This window comes from Sminthopsis crassicaudata, chromosome 2 (assembly GCF_048593235.1).
Source record: "Sminthopsis crassicaudata isolate SCR6 chromosome 2, ASM4859323v1, whole genome shotgun sequence".
NCBI lineage: Eukaryota > Metazoa > Chordata > Mammalia > Dasyuromorphia > Dasyuridae > Sminthopsis > Sminthopsis crassicaudata.
Genome location: NC_133618.1, coordinates 2,110,654 through 2,128,600, shown reverse-complemented (window position 1 = coordinate 2,128,600; position 17,947 = coordinate 2,110,654).

The window sequence follows — 17,947 nt, the reverse complement described above, 5'->3', positions numbered from 1 at the left end:
AGGGACTTTATGAGCCATTGTATCAGAACTGTTCATTTCACTGAGGAGAAAACTGAGTTTTCCAGAGATGAAATGATATGGTTGAAGTTATGCAGATAGCCGGGAGCAAAGCTGGGATTTGAACCTCCGTACGGACTGAATTCAGGACTCTTCCCCTTAGTTGTGTAACGGGGGACTGATGAGTGTGTTTGGATGCCTTAATACCAGGCTTCCAGAGAAGCATGATGTTATGCAACCAAAGGACCTGTTGCCCTCTGGTACCCTGTAACAGTTTCTGGTCTGCCACCTGTATTGTTGTTTGTCCTTCATTCTCAGAGAAATGACATCATGAGGGTGATATTTACTTACAAATGAATTAGCTGAAGAGACACAGGGCTGTGCAAAATCATCAGTGCCATTCTTTCTTCCAGTCATCAGAGTTAAGAGGCAAGACGTAGGTTAGGCTGACTGAGCTGGCGAGAGACCCTGGCCTTTTTAAGCTAAGAAAGAGCTTTTCCAGGTTACAGTTTGAGGCAACACCCTTGTAGTGACTAAAGGCTGGATAAGGATTGAGGCTGGCTTGACTTCCCAAAAAAATCAGACCGGGAAGAGAAGAGTTTTCTGGACAGAACAGAAATAATTGCCATTTACATTCATCAGAGCCATCAAAATCCAAACACTGAAGAGTGAAGCTGGGGTTGGGACCTATTGTTGGCCAATCACTGAAAGCCAGAGTTTGAAGGCCTAGTTAAGTAGCTCCATTTGAATCTCAATGGGCTTTATCAAAGCTTGATTTATCAGAGCTACATTTCAAGAAGTCATGAATGAAAACTACATGAGACCAGAGTTAACTGTCACAGTTTTTCAGGGGAAAAGCAAGGATAGAATAATATGGAAGGAAAAAAAATCTAGCTGCCAAACTCTTGAGATTTCTTGTGAAGTGTAAGCAATTATACCACATATAAAGATATGAACAGAGGGAGAGGAGAAAAAGGAAGGAGGCGGAGGAGGAAGAAGAAGAAGATTAGGAACAGGGATGAAAATGCAGCTTTGCTCAGTTGGAATTGTCCAGTTAGTCTGGCAAGGAGGAGGGGTAAAGGGGGGGCATGGCAACTGGTACTCACAGATTGTTGCTTGTCCTTCATTCTCAAAGAGGAGCAATGACATCAGGAAAGTGATGTATTGACTTGCAAGTGAAGTGAATTTAAGTAAAGAAGGACTATGCAAAGTCATCAATCAGCCTCACTCTCTACATCATTGAACTCCAGTGGCAAGACATGGGTCAGGACTACCTGCCAACCTTATCCTGAATAGGCAAATTGGTGGTTGGAACCGAGGGGCAAGCAAAAGGACCAAAAGGAGTTCCTTGGTCTGGCACTTCCCTGGCTGGCTACCACTGAGTATTGAGCAGGAAATGAAGTGACCCACAAGGGTCCAAGAGTCTTCGGACCTTTCTGTTTCCTTAGCACATCCACTGCTGCTGGAGATTGCATCTGCTTTTTGTCCTTTGAGGTAAAACAGTACTGAAGATGGCTGTAAATTGGTGAGCTGAACTGGACATCCAGGAGTGAGAGATTTGCTGGAAGCCAGTGGTGAGAAATGAAGTACTATGGGACCTCTTTGACCCAGAATAAACTAAAGGAAGCTGAGAGTTACAGTGAGATATCCATTGGCTATAATTAATTTGGAAGAGAACTTGATGGGGGCAGAGAATGCTTTGGAAAAACTGTGCTTATTTTGAGTCTTGTTTCCCCAGTGACCAAGATGTTATAGGGACAGTATGCCCCTAGTTCTATGTGTGTGTGGGGAACATAGGGAGGGAAGAAGTGCTTTGCAACTTCTGTTCTTGTTATATATTAAAATAAATCCTTCTTTAAAAGTAAATTTATCGTAATTCCCTAAGTAAAATTCAGGCATTAATTACTGGCAACTTACAATGGAGAGACACACCAGAATGGGGATATGAACCTAAAGCATTACAGAAGAGACACTTACACCATGCATGAATATGATAGAATCCTGAGAGGGGAGTTGTAGCTAGTCTTATCTCTAGGAACATGTGTGTGTGTGTGTGTGTGTGTGTGTGTGTGTGAATGTGTTGGAAAGGAGAGGGCAGAGTCTATATTTGCTCACTATAAACTCTTGGAGGATAAGGATTATTTTATTTTTATCTTTGCAAACCAAGTGCCTAATGGTGATCAAAACATGGGAGCTACAATATAGTTGTAATATAATTGAATGATATAGTTGAGATTCTCTTCACCCTCCTCCTCCTCCTCCTCTTTTTCTTTTTCTTCTTCATCCTCCTCCTCCTCCTCCTGCATTGATGATGACAATGAAGATGACTTATTAGCCTCTTCCTAGCACAGAGGAGCTAGCAGAGTCTCTGGGATGCTGATCCTAGAATGAGAAAGATCTGAGTTCAGATCCTCTTTTAAGACTCATTTGAGCTTTGTGACCCTGAAAGCAATTTCTCCTCCTATAGCTTTAATTCCCTCATTTGTAAAATGCAAATGATGGCAGCATCTGCCTGATTGTTGGTTGACATGAGGATCACATGAGACTGCATTTATGCAAAATATACACACTTTAGAAAACTTAAAGTGTGATCAAAATGTCTGATGTGATTGTCATCATCATCACAAAGAGCACAGTCTACATGCTCTCCTTTGGGTACATTATCATCCTGAGGAAGAGTGTCAATATTATTTTCTTCACTTTACAAATAAAGAAATACAAATTCAGAGAAGGAAAGTGAGTTCATCTGAGGTAAGGGCAATTTTGAAGGGGAATTGAGAGTAGCTCAAGAGCTAGTCTTCAAGAAACTTAGCCTTGTCTTCCTTGGCTCCAGAACTTAATAAAAGTAGTCATTGGGGGAAGTTTCATATGACTATTTATTGGGTCAATCTAAGAAAACTTCCCTAAAACCTCCATCTATCTCATATTAGAATGTATGGTCTCAAGAAATAATGTGGGATGATGCATAAATCCATGGAGATGGACTAGAAATTTTACTCATGACACCTAGTTCTTCTAATGATGGATATGCCAATTATCAGCAATTATGATGATAGAATTTATATAGTGTTTTAAAGTTTGCATAGGCATTCTCATTTAAATGAAATCACTGTCAGTTTCATTTTCCTCATTTGTAAGACTTAGATATTAATAACTGTTGTGAGATTTAAATGAGATGTTAGTTAAGTGTTCTGTAAACTTTGAAGAATTATATAAAAGTCAGTCATTATCATAAGATAACTCCCTCTTTGTGATAGTTTTTGAGTGCAAGTTGGGCAACTACTTATCCATGAAACTTTAAAGAGAATGCTGAGTCAAATATGATTGGAGCTAAGTAACCTCCCAAGTCCTCTCAGTCTCTATGATTGGTCCATTCCCCAAGATCACCTGGCTAGTGATTAGACAAATGACAAAGATAATTAAAAAACTTAAATAGAAGAAGAAAGCAATGGCAAACCAGACTAGTTGTTCTGTGTCATAGGTCAAGGAGATTGGGTGGCAGGAGCACACAACAGGCTTCTTGGAGTGATGGATTGTTGTGCCTGGGCTTGTGGTATGAAAGGAGCTCCTTTATCAGCACCTAATCCAGTGCTATATGCAGCTACCTGATCCATCACTATGGCATGAGCACACTACCCCACGTGAAAGCTTGTATTTTAGTCAGGTCAGAGCACACCGGGTCATTCTTGTCACTGTCCCACCATGACTTCTATTTGCTTTGTTGGCTTGATTGGAAATTGAAAGGGATTTTAATTTTCATAAATATTGATGACTGCGTAGCTACAGTCAACATATTTTGTCTGCGTAAGACAGGGAAACAAATATAGGATCTGGCTTTAAAAGGAGCTCTTCCCCCCCACCCTGCCCCCGATTTTGAAAAATGTCAACAAACATGAACAGAACTATTTACAAAGAATAACAGAAAAAAATATGGAAATTGCAAATATCCATTATATAGATTTTTTAAAGAAAAGAGTATATATTAAATAGTAAAATATACTTTATTTTCCAAACTTTACAAGTTTCTATTTACTTCTGAATCTTATTTATTTTATTTAGCATATTTTAAAGTACTTTATTAACATATTTTTTCCTGTTCTCTCTCTCCCTCCTGTTTCGTTTCCTTCCTTCCTTCCTTCCTTCCTTCCTTCCTTCTTTCCTTCCTTCCTTCCTTCCTTCCTTCCTTCCTTCCTTCCTTCCTTCCTTCCTTCCTTCCTTCCTTCCTTCCTTCCTTCCTTCCTTCCTTCCTTCCTTCCTTCCTTCCTTCCTTCCTCACTTCCTCACTTCCTCACTTCCTCACTTCTGCCCTTCCTTTCTTTTTTCTTTCTTCTCTTTCTTTTGCTCTCTTTGTCTCTGAACAGGTCAATGACTTTTAGATACAATTCCAAATTGTCTTCCAGGGTACCTTGATCTCTTTTAGAATTCCAGCAGCAGGGCATTAATGTCAGTCCTCATGGACCCCCTGTAGTAATTCTTATTTAGCTTTGGGGAAATTTTTTCAAAATCTAATGCACTTAGGTAGAATATAAGAGTTGTTTTAATTTGCACTTTTTTTAGTATTTAGTTTTTCAAATGGTTGTTGATAACTTGAATTTTTTTTCCCTTACAAACTGATTTATATCCTTTCATTATTTATCTATTGTGGGGGCTTCTATTTTTGTATATTTAATTCAGTTCTGTATACATTGATATCATATATTTACCAGAGAAAGTTTTTATAAAGGTTTTCTCCAATTCCTTTCTAATTTGAAATGCATTGACTGTATCTGTTTAAAATACTTTGGATACTATGTGTAATCAGAATCATCCATTTTATATCCTATCTTTTATCCATAGCAAGCATCCATTTGGAGTTTGTTATGCTATATAGTGTGAGATATTGTTATAAGTCCTGCTGGACTTACTTTTGCTTTTCATATTTTTTCACATAAATAATCTAGTGTTTGATATATTTGGGTTTACTGAGTACTATGCTACAGCATTTGTTTTTTTCTGAATTTTCCTCTTCACCTAATGTGACCCATTAATCAGCCCCTCTATATTTTATCCAGTAGCTGTTTATTGCCCTGTTACATAATTTGGGATATGGTTGTGATAGTTCCCTCTTCTATGGTTTTTCATTATTTCCTTTGAAATTATTTTGCTCCTCCAGAGATACTTTGTTATTAATATTCTGCCTTTATGATATAATTCTTTAGTAGTTTGATTTGAAAGGTATTAAATTAAAATTAATTTATGTAATATTATTTCCAATATATTGACACAATCAAATTACAAGCAATAAATATTTTACAAATTATTTTTGTAGGTAGATCGAGAGATGCATTAGTAGAAAAAGCATTTGTTAAACCTTTCAAAGCTCTATGTTAAGTGCTAGGATAGCACAACAAAAGACAAGGAGTTTACATTCTAACAGGTGAATATCAAGCATAAAGGGGAGCTGAAAGGCCAAAGGTGGAAAGGAGATGATGTGGTAAGGAGAGTTACCCTGCATGGGAACAAGGTCTGTGGAGTAGAGGTAGAGCAGACTAGTGTACTAGAAGTGAAGTAAACAGTATATATGATTGGGACTTCCTTCATATAGTAGTTTCAAGCAGCACCTCACTAATGTATGGGCAGGCCTCAGAGTGGAGTCATCTTCTAGGTGGTAAGGCGGTTATTGTGAAGGCAGAGCAAACATGAAAGTGAACTTGAAATGAGGTCTGTTTTTCTGAAGAGAAATTTTTACTTGCATGCATATAATTCCCCTATGTGTCTTGGTCAATGAATTCTCAAATATTTAATATATTTTGCTGTGATTTGGAATAGTATTTCTCTATCCTTTTCTTCTGGGTTAATTGGTCATATAAAAGAACGGATGATTTTTGTGAACTTATTTGCTATCCTACCACTTTGCCAATGGCAGTAATAGTTTCCATTAATTTTAGTTTAATCTCTAGGATTGTCCAAGGAAACCATCACATCATCTGTTAAAAAAGTGATGATTTTCTTGCCAATTTATTTATACTCATTTCATAAATTTCTATCTTATTACTATAACTAGAATTTTGAAGACTATAACAAATAGTAGTGATGATAATGCACATCCTTGCTTTGTCGTTGATTTTGTTGAAAAGGCTCTATTTTTTCCCCCATAAATTAACAAGCTTCTATTGATCGTCTAGGATTATAATAAGTGCTAGCATGCAAAGAAAGGTTTAAAAAATTCCCTGATCTCCAAGGAGTTTAATCTAGTGAGAGAGACAATCTACAAATGACTATGTATAAAAACACAAATAGGGGAAATTGGTGATAATTTCAGAAGGAAAATTAAACAGAACAGGGAAAGAATACTTGCAGAAAATGTTATTTTAATTGGGACCTGGAAGAAATCAAGGAAATTATAAGATGTAAAGAGGGAAAGAGCTCCAGATACTGGAGTCATCCAGTTAAAATTCAAGGAATTGAGAAATAGTGTTTTGTAGGAGGAAGAGGAAGGAGGCCCGAGTCACTGGGTCATAGAGTATATACCAGATTGGGGGGCAGTAAAAAAGCTAGAAATAGAAAAGATTTGGGTTATAGAAACAGTTGAATACTAGAAGATTGTATAATATAGCCTGGAGATACCTCTTTGCTTTAGATAGATACTGAAGGGGGTTGTGGCTCCTTTAAGAAACTGTATTTCCTTTTGATTTGTGATTCCTTTCAGATTCCCAGCTCCTCCTGCCTGAGGCACTTTAGTCCAGGAAGCCAGGGCCTTTGATTCACAAATCCTGGTCAAAAGCATCCCTTTTAATTCCAAAGAAGATCCAGGCTTGTCCCAGCCCCCATTCTGATGATCTGATTGGGTTTCCCAACCCCCACCAAGACAAGCAATATAATGAGCTTCCATTAACTAAGGTCTTTGCAGATGGACCTTGGCAGTTCCCTTTACTGCCAGGATCTTCTGTCCACTGAGAACTGCATTCTCAGTGCAAAACTCCATTTTCCATAGATCTGTATGCTGGAATAATATTCTTTTCCAGTGCCATCCTCTCTTTATCCTCACCTATTTCCCTAACCAGACTTTATGCTTTCAATCCCCATAATAAACCTCTTTTATCAGTCTAGGTTTTGGGGTCTGTAAATTCCTTTACAGAGAATTTCTGTGCTGCCAGAAAGGAGTCCCCAGAACTCCCTACCCTTGCTCAGAATTCCAAGGGGTTGCAGGGGAGCCAAACCTACCCTGAACCTTGAACCTGCCACTAGAGCTTATTTAACTCCCTGACCACCGGAAACCCTAATTTCATTTTAGTTCCCTAAATCTAAACCTCAGCAGATACTATTTATCATTTTAAGGGAAGTACATAGATTCCTATGGGGTTTTTAATGTTTTAAAACAAATTAGTATTTTATTTTATAAAAAGTGTTTTTGCATCTACCTACAAAATTCAAAAGTCTTAAGATATTTGGATTTTGATATTGTCTAAGTAATTTTCCTGATATTGTTTTATGGGCACACTAAAATTAAATTTATTGTAACCCCTTTGTTAGTATTTTATGTTGATGTTCATTAGGGATATTGATTCCTTTCTGTGCTTTGATTCTTAATTCTTTCATTATCAAGGTCTGTTTTTATTGAAATAATTTGATAGAATTCTCCACTCCCATCCTCTTTTCCCCCTAATTTTCTGAATAGTTTATGTGCTATTTGAAATTGTTTTTCTTTAAAGTTCAAAAAACCCTTTCTTCCTTTTTTTTTTCTTTTGGAGTTTGTTTATGTCCTATTCAACTGATATTTCTGATATTGGGCTATTATAATTTTTCTTTTCTGTTTTGTTAATTTGAGTATTTTATTTTGTATTTCAAAATTTTTAAGCATTGATATTTTTTGTTACCAGCAATTATTGAAAATCATCTATTCCATTAAAAGGCAAGTCTCTTGGAAAGGATTATATGCAATCTAACTGGATGTGTTATCCTTGTTTGAAAGTCTTTACATTATGCTTTTAAAAATGCCAAATTTTTCTTTTTTGATTATTTCTAAAAAAAAATATTTCAGGACCAATTATACCTTCTGCCTTTTCTCTACTCACAATGGAGACAAGAAATACAATAAATGAGTACATATGCTACCTTTCAAGCTACATTTATTTTTTAAATAGAACTTTAAATTTTAAATAAAATCCCCAGTTACACGTGAAGCATTCATTTTAAAGAAGATTTTGAGTTCCAAAGTTTTCCCCTTCCCTTCTTCCTTTTTCTCCCATTTTCTGAAGACAGTAGACCACATGATATAGTTTATACATGTGCAATCATATAAAACATATTTCCATATTAGTTACAGTTGTGAAAGAAGATCAAAAGGGGAAAAACATGAGAAAGATTAAAATAAATAAAAATTATGCTTTAATCTATAGTCCAAGTAATTTTTTCACCTGAAAACTTCCTATTCATATCATTTGATCATTTATCAGAGACAATTGCTGTAAATATTTCTCCTAGCTTTCCACTTTTCTTTTAATGTTGGTTGCATTGATTTTGTTTATATTAAAGATTTTTAATTTAATATAATCAAAATTATCTATTTTATATTTTGTAATGCTCTCCATCTCTTGTTTTGTTAAGAATCCCCCCACCCTCTTCTCATTGGTCTGAAAGATAGACTATTTCTTTCTCTTCTAATTTGGTATCCCACTTTATGTTTATATCACATACTCATTTAGATCTTATCTTGATATAAGATATGAGATACCAAGTTTGTGTTCTATTATTTCAGTTTTTCCAACTATTTTTGTCAAACAGAGAGTTATTATACTAAAAGCTAGGATCTTTGGGTTTATTAAATGTTAGCTTACTTTTATCATTGCCTACTGTGTCTTGTGTACCATAATCTATTTCACCAATCCATCTCTTTATTTCCTAGCCAGCATCAGATAATTTTGATGGTTATTGCTTATAGCTTGAGATCTGATGTTGCTAGGCAACCTCTTGTGGTTTTTCTCATTAATTGCCTTGATATTCTTGACCTTTTGTTCTTCCAGATGAATTTTGTTGTTATTTTTTCTAGCTACATTAGACCACTTTTGATAGTTTGGTTGACATGTCATTGAATTAGTAAATTAGTTTAGGCAGAATTGTTATTTTATTGCCTCATCCTACCTATGAGCAACTGACATTTTTCCAATTATTTAGACCTGACTTTATTTGTGTGAAAAGTGTTTTATAGTTGTTTATATAGTTCCTAGATTTGTCTTAGTGGGTAGACTCCTAAATATTGTACATTTTTCTACAGTTATTTTAAATGGAATTTCTTTATCTCTTTCTGCTTGGCTTTTTTTTGGTCATATAAAAAAAGATGATGATTTATATGGGTTTATCCGATATCTTGAAACTTTGCTTAAGTTGATAAGTATTTCAAGTAATTTTAAAATTAATGCTCTAGGGTTCTCTATACATACTATCATATCTGCAAATAATAGTTTTATTTTCTAGTTTGCCTTTTCTAATTCATTTGATTTCTTTCCTCTTTTATTGTTAAAACTAACATTTCTACATAGCGGTGACAATGAGCATCCTTACTTTATGTCTGATCTTATTAAGAAGGCTCCTCCTAATGGGAAAAAAAATACAACTTTTTCTGCATCTATTGAGGTAATTATATGATATCTGGTGGTTTTCTTATTTCTATGATCAATTATGTTGATAGTTTTCCTGATATTGAACCAACCCCATATTCCTAATAAAAATCCTACCTGGGCATAGTGTTTAATCTTTGCAATATATGAGTGTGATAGTCTTGCTAGTATTTTGTTCAAAATTTGTCCATTCATATTCATTAGGGAAATTGGTCTATAATTTTCTTTCTCTGTTTAAGCAATTCCATTTTAGGTTTCAGCATCGTATTTGTGTTATAGAAAGAGTTTGATACGACTTCTTCTTCATCAACTTTTCCAAATAGTTTATATAGTATTGAAATGAATTGTTCTTTAAATATTTAGTAGAATTTATTCATGAACCCATCTGGCTCTGGGAATTTTTTCCTATTGAGTTTGTTAACGGCTTATTTAATTTCTTTTTCTAAGATGGGATTATTTAAGCTTTATATTCCCTGATCTGTTAATTGAAGTAATTTATATTTCCATACATATTCATCAATTTTATTCTGATTGTCAATTTTATTGCACATAATTGAACAAAATATTTCCCAATGATAGCTTTAATTTCTTTTTCATTGGTGGTGATTTCTCCTTTTTAATGTATGATACTGGATATTTGATTTACTTCTTTCTTTAAAACATCAAATTAACAAGTGGCTTATTAATTTTTTTCTTACAATCAAATCCTAGATTTGTTTATTGGCTCAATTTTGGGGGCTTTCAATCTCATTAATCTCACCTTCGAGTTTCAGAATTTTCAATTTGGTGTTCAATTGAGAATTTAAAATTAGTTCTTTTTTCAAATTTTTTTTGTGTTGTTGTGCTTGATTAGTTGGTCTATTCTTTTTCCATTTTGTTGATGTAATAATCCAGAGAAATATATTTTTCTCTAAGTACTGCTTTGAATGTGTCCCATTAATTTTGGTATATTATCTTATTGTTGTCATTCTCTTTAATGAAATTATTGATTGCTTCAATGCCAGCTTTTCATGTATTTTCATCTACTTTGAGGCTGTGGTGTGATGGGAAAATGGATGTAAAGCTTTTTATTTGTAAAAAATATGCATAGATAGTTTTCAACATTCTCCCTTGCAAAATCTTATGTTCCAAATTTATTTCTCCTGTTCTTCCTTCCCCCCATCCATGCAGCAAGTAATTCAATATATGTTAAATATGTTTAAATCTTCTCTACACATTTCCACAATTGTCGTGCTGCACAAGAAAAATCAAATCAAAAAAGGAAAAAAAATGAGAAGAAAACAAAAAGCAAACAAACAACAAAAAAGCAAAAATCCTATGTTATGATCCATGATCAGTTCCTATATTCTCTCTGGATGCAGATGGCTATCTCCATCAGAAGTCCATTGGAAGCGGCCTGAATCAACTCACTGTTGAAAAGAGCCATGCCCATCAGAATTGAACATAGTATAATCTTGTTGCTGTGTCCAAGTTTCTCTTGGTTCTACTCAATTCACTTCACATCACTTCATGTAAGTCTCTCCAGGTCTTTCAGAAATCATCCTGCTGATTGTTTCTTTCTTTTTTTAAATTAATTTTATAATTATAACTTTTTTTTTGACAGTACATATGCATAGATAATTTTATTTTTTTACAGCATTATCCCTTGTACTCCATTCTGCTCTGAATTTTTCCCCTCCTTCCCTCCTCCCCCTCCCCTAGATGGCAGGCATTCCCATACAATATATATGTGCAGAACTGAATTTTGTTGTTGTTGTTGTTGCAAAGGAAGAATTGTATTAGGAAGGTAAAAATAATCTGGGAAGAAAAACAAAAAAATGCTCACAGTTTACACTCATTTCCCAGTGTTCCTTTTCTGGGTGTAGCTGATTCTGTCCATCATTGATCAATTGGAATTGGATTAGCTCTTCTCTATGTTGAAGATATCCACTTCCATCAGAATACATCCTCATACAGTATTGTTGTTGAAGTGTATAATGATCCCCTAGTTCTGCTCGTTTCACTCAGCATCAGTTGATGTAAGTCTCTCCAAGCCTCTCTGTATTCCTCCTGTTGGTCATTTCTTACAGAACAATAATATTCCATAACATTCATCTACCATAATTTACCCAACCATTCTCCAATTGATGGACATCCATTCATTTTCCAGTTTCTAGCCACTACGAAAAGGGCTGCCACAAACATTTTGGCACATACAGGGCCCTTTCCCTCCTCAGTATTTCTTTGGGATATAAGCCCAGTAGTAGCACTGCTGGGTCAAAGGTATGCACATTTTGATAACTTTTTGGGCATAATTCCACATTGCTCTCCAGAATGGTTGGATTCTTGCACAACTCCACCAACAATGTATCAGTGTCCCATTTTTCCCACAGCCCCTCCAACATTCATCATTATTTGTTGCTGTCATCTTAGCCAATCTGACAGGTGTGTAGTGGTATCTCAGAGTTGTCTTAATTTGCATAGTGATTTGGAACACTCTTTCATATGAGTAGAAATAGTTTCAATTTCATCATCTGAAAATTGTCTGTTCACATCCTTTGACCATTTATCAATTGAAGAATGGTTTGATTTCTTATAAATTAGAGTCAGTTCTCTCTATATTTTGGAAATGAGATTTTTATCAGAACCTTTAACTGTAAAAATATTTTCTCAATTTGTTACTTCCCTTCTAATCTTGTTTGCATTAGTTTTGTTAGTGCAAAACCTTTTTAATTTGATGTAATCAAAATTTTCTATTTTGTGATCTATAATGATCTCTAGTTCTCCTTTGCACACAAATTCCTTCCTCCTCCACAAGTCTGAGAGGTAAACTATCCTATGTTCCTCTTATTTATGATCTCGTTCTTTATGCCTAAATCTTGGACCCATTTTGATCTTATCTTGGTATGTGGTGTTAAATGTGGGTCCATGCCTAGTTTTTGCCATACTAATTTCCAGTTTTCCCAGCAGTTTTTGTCAAATAATGAATTCTTATCCCAAAAGTTGGGATCTTTGGGTTTGTCAAATACTAGATTGCTATTTTTATTCACTATCTTGCCCTGTGAACCTAACCTATGCCACTGATCTAACCTATTCCACTGATTTAACCTATTCCACTGATGATTGTTTCTTATACAACAATAATATTATGCTTTCCTCTTTAGCTCAATCATTTGTTAGAATGAGATTATTTAGCTTTAAATTAATTCTTAATGTATCCTTCAATTGCCCTTTGTTAAATGTAATTTTATTACACTATGATCTAAAAAGAATACATTTAAAATCCTGCCTTTTTACACTTGATTTTAAGGTTTTTATTCCATATTATATGATCTATATTTGTACTGGTATCATGTGCCACTGACAATAAAAAGTATATTTCTTTTTTTTTCCTCATTCAGTTTTCTCCAAAGGTCTGTTTTATTTAATTTTTCTAATATCCTATTTGCTTCTTTATTTCCTTTTTTGTTTATTTTTTTTTTTTGTTAATTTGTCAAATTCTGAGAGCGGATAGTAGAGGTCCCCCACAAGAGTAGTTTTGCTCTTAATTTCTTCTTGCAATTCACTTAACTTCTCCTTTAAGAATTTGGATGCTACGATAAATGTGGAAATATGCTTGGAAGACTTGTGCATAACCTATATTATTTTATTTGCCGTCTAAGGGATAAGGGTGAGGGATCCTGGATCTATTTTCTAGGTGAATTATTTTTCTCATGAAGTATTTTACTTTTTCTTCAATTTTTTTATTCAATTGAATTTGATTGATTCTTAATGTCTCTTAAAGTCCACAGCTATTTTGACATCCTTATCCTCTTCTGAGTTTGTTTTTCTTTTTCCTATCACCATATTAGCTTTCTATAGTCAATTGTCTACCAACAATGTATCAGTGTCCCAGTTTCCCCACATCCCCTCAAACATTCATCAGTATCTTTTTCTATCATCTTAGCCAATTTGAGAAATGTGTAGAGTGGTACCTACGAATTGTCTTAATTTGCATTTCTCTGATCAATAGTGATTTAGAGCATTTTTCACATTTGTTGTTTTTTTGCTCGTTTGCTCATTTGTCTCTTTCTCTCCCTCTTGACCCCTCCTTCCTTTTTTTCTTTAAATTTAAGCTCTGCTTCTCAAATGGAAGAGATAATATCTTAGGCTAGATGCCCTATCTATTTATCTGATTTAGCACTGATGTTATCCCTAGCCATGGGAAATCCTGGTAGCTGATTAATGGCTGAAGCATTGAGGTGAGAGGAGGCTGGCTCTGCTGGAGGCTCTAAAGGTCTGACAGCTTGTGTTGATCTGGGGGTCTAGAGGTGGTGTCTGAACATGTGTGGAGGCTATCTTGGGTGTTTTTGTGTTTCCCTGGGCTAAATTGAGTCATGTGGAGGTCTGAGTCCTAAAGGACAACTAATTGCCTGAGGTGATGAAGTATGTGGTAATTTCCAGGTGATTAGGATCCCCTAATTTTGCAAGGCATATGGGGAATCCTGGTGTTGAAATTCACTTGCTTCACCATTCAGGATTCAGAATCTCCTGCTGATTTGCTGAAATTGAGCTTATTTCTGGCTTACTATGGAGTTTTCTATCTTGTATTGTGGTGTCTCACTTACCTAAGTGAATGGGACCTCTCCTATAGATCCTTCAAGTTTCTTAGTCTAAAAGAGCATATCATTTTTTTTTCTTTGTTTATTCTGCAACTTTAGAACCTGTTTTGGGGTGCTGTTTTATAGTTTTCCAGAGGTAAACATATGGAGTTTACAGCAATTCACTGCTTACTCTGCTATCTTGGATTCCAGAAGTCCCTCAAAATATATTATTATTGTATTAATATATTAGCCATGTTGGGAGGGGAGTGCCTTTATTAGCATTGAGTTATATCAGTTCTCTCTCTGGAGGTGGATAGCATTTTTCATAATGAGTCCTTAAGAATTGTCTTGGATCATAGTACTAATTAGAGCAGTCAAGTTTTTCACAGTTGATTATTATCATAATCTTACTGTTATTGTATACAATACTCTCCTAGTTCTGCTCATTTCCCTTTTTATCAGTTCATAGATACCAGTATTCCCAGGCTTTTTCTGAAACCATTACCTTAATCTTTTCTTACATAACAATAATATCCTATCACATTCATATATCATAACTTGTTCAGCCATTCCCAACTGATGAGCATCCTTTTAGATTCTAATTCTTTGCTTTTTTCTTTTAAAAAAATCTCTAGTAGTAGTATTGAAACATTAAAGGACATGCACAATTCTATAGCTCTATGGATATAGTTTTAAGTTGTTCCCTTGAATGGTTGTACCAGAATTGTAGGAGTGAAACAAATATGGCGGAGTAGAAGAAACAGTACAGTTAAACTCTCCTAATAGTTCCCTCCAAAAGATTTTATGTCTCAAATTCAATTTTGTATAGTAAAGCCAATAAAAGATCCGGGTGAGACATCCATCCAGCCTAACACAATTTAGGATTTCAGAAGGAGATATCTATGATGTGGGGTGGGAATTGGTCCTGAGTCCATGTAGATGCAACATCAGTAGTAGGCTTTGGTAGTGTCAACAGCAGCAGTAGCAGCCCCAGGGACTCTTGAGTCCTAGACAATGAAGGGATTGGGTAAAAGTCAGAAAGAGCTAATAGGTGACCTCTCACTTATTACAGGACATAGGTTTGGATATTTAGCAAATTAATTTTATACCTATTACTGAGTCACAGTTTAAGGGCAGAGAAAAGCACTTTCAGTCATGAGGGAGCAGATACCTTGAGGAGCAGTATCAATTGTGATCTCAAGGGATCAAGGGCCCTTCCTGGGTAAGGGCCAGGAGAGCAGTAGCCACACCTCTCCCTGAACCACACCACCTTGCAAGCACTAAAACCTCCCAACTCACCAGAACTGGTTTTGACACCAAAAGTCAAAAAAGTATGAAGTTTGGGACAATAACCACCTCCCCTTAGGTGTGAATTGAGTCCAACTTCAGCATCAAGTTCAAAGTCAAGAAATAGGCTAGAGACACAAATTCAGAAAAAAAAGATGTCAAAACAAGAAAAGCCTCAAAGAAAAAAATGTGACTTGGACACAAACAAAACATGAATTTGGAGAGGACTACAACATTTTTAAGGGTCATAAATTGGTCTTTATTATTTAAGTTCAAGAACAGGCTATGAAGAAGAGAATAAGAATAAGAACAAAGAGTCAAAGAGGGATCCCCAGGGGAATGAGAAGATAGAGCTTCTGGGGACTGTAGAAGAAAGATAGACCAGAGCCTCTCATCTATATTTGCCCTATATAGATTTCTGAGCCTTAGTCTAGAGCAAATAATGAAACACATGATAAAAGGAAACATATAAGCAAGAAAAGGTGGAGCCAAGATGGCAGAATAAAGGAAGAGACTTCCCTGAACTTTGTTCCAAACCCCTTCAAAAACCTTTAAATAATGACTCTAAACAAATCTTAGAGCTTCAAAATTCACAAAACATAGAATGAAACAATTTTTCAGCCAAAGTCAGCTTAGAAGATCAACAGAAAAGGTCTATTGCACCAAGGTGGGAGTGCAGTGAAGTGTCATCACAGACCAAGCCAAGAGAGCTCTGACTCCAGCCAATCAGACCAGGGACCTCTGAATCAGGGGCAGCAGTGCTTGTTTTCAGATCTCTCAGCCCATAGCCACCAAAGACATCTTGGGAGATTGGCAGGAAAGGTTTGCTACACTAAAGTGCAAAGGGAGGCTCAGCAAAGCAGGAGGAAATCCTTGGAAGTCACCAAATCAACAGCAGTGGTAGCAGCAGTAAGAGGTCTCAGCTGACAGATGCCAAGGGGATTGAACAGCTGTTCAGAAGTAGATTACAGGGATCTCTTTGCTAGCACTTAAAGGCAGAACTCATCACTTTGACCATACTCAAATCTGGGATTTAGTCTTGGCTCACAGTCCTAGGGCAAGGTTGAATATTAACATACTAGATTTTACAGACAGAGTAGATCAGGGACCCTTCTCACAGTTCCAGGGCAGAAAAGGGTGTTTGTGGCCACTCATTGACCAGAATATAGGCCAAGAGAATAGTGAACACACTCTCCTTGATCATATCACTTTGGAAAAATTGAACACTTAAAAGTCCCTAAAAGGACCTCTGAAAACAATTGCACAAAACCCCTGAAGCTTGAGACATTCCATCCTCTACCCTGACAACAGAGACCTACTTATTTTTTTAAATAAAATTTTAGTTTTCCAACTACTTGTAAAGATACTTTTTAATATTCATTTTTTTGTAAAGCTTTGTGTTCTAAATTTTTCTCCTTCCCTCTCTTATCTCCCCCATCCCCAAGATGGGAAGCAATCTAATATAGGTTAAATATGAGCAATCCTTCTAAATGTATTTTTATTTTTCTTGTTGTGCAAGAAAAATCAGACCAAAAAGAAAAAAAATGAGAAAAAACAAACAAAAAAGTGAAAATACTATATTTCAATTCATATTCAGTCTCCATAATTATCTCTCTGGAAGGGATTGGCATTTTCCATCCCAAATCTATTGGAATTGCTGTGGATCACCCCATTATCAAGAAGAACAAAATTCATCATAATTGATCATCACAAAATTATGTTATTGTTATATACAATGTTCTCTTAGTTCTTCTCACTTCACCCAACATCAATTCATGTAGGTCTTCCCAGGCTTTTCTGAAATTAGCCTGCTGATCATTTCTTATGGAACAATAATCTTCCATATTCACATATCATAACTTAGTCATTCCCCAATTGGTGGGCATCTGTTCAATTTCCAGTTTCTTGTCACTATAAAAAGCTGCTACAAACATCCTTGCTGCAAACATGGGTCCTTTGCCCTTTTTTATGATCTCTTTGAGAAACAGCCCCAGTTGTGACAATGCTGGATCAAATGGTAAGCACAGTTTGATAGCCTTTTGAGCATAATTTCAAATTGTAGATCCCTTCTTTGATGAAGAGTTAAAAGATGAATTAAGCTGGGAAAATGAGAAAAAGATTCTGACCATAGAAAGTTACTCTTGTGACAGAGATCAAACATACATTCAGAAGAAGATAACAAAGTCAACACTCTTACATCCAAAGCCTCTAAAAATAGGAATTGATCTCAGTCCATCAAAGAGCTAAAGGAGGATTTTGAAAATCAAGTAAGAGAGGTAGAGGGAAAATTGGGAAGAAAAATGAGAGTTATGCAAAAGTATAAAAAGCTAGTGAGGAGAAGAATGCCTTACAGAGAAAAAATCATCAAATAGAAAAGGAGGTACAGGTAAAGAAGAAAACAATTCCTTAAAAATTAAAATTGAGAAAACGGAAGCTAATGACTTCATGATAAATCAAGAAACAATAAAACAAAAACAGAATGGAAAAAAGGAAACAATGTGAAAT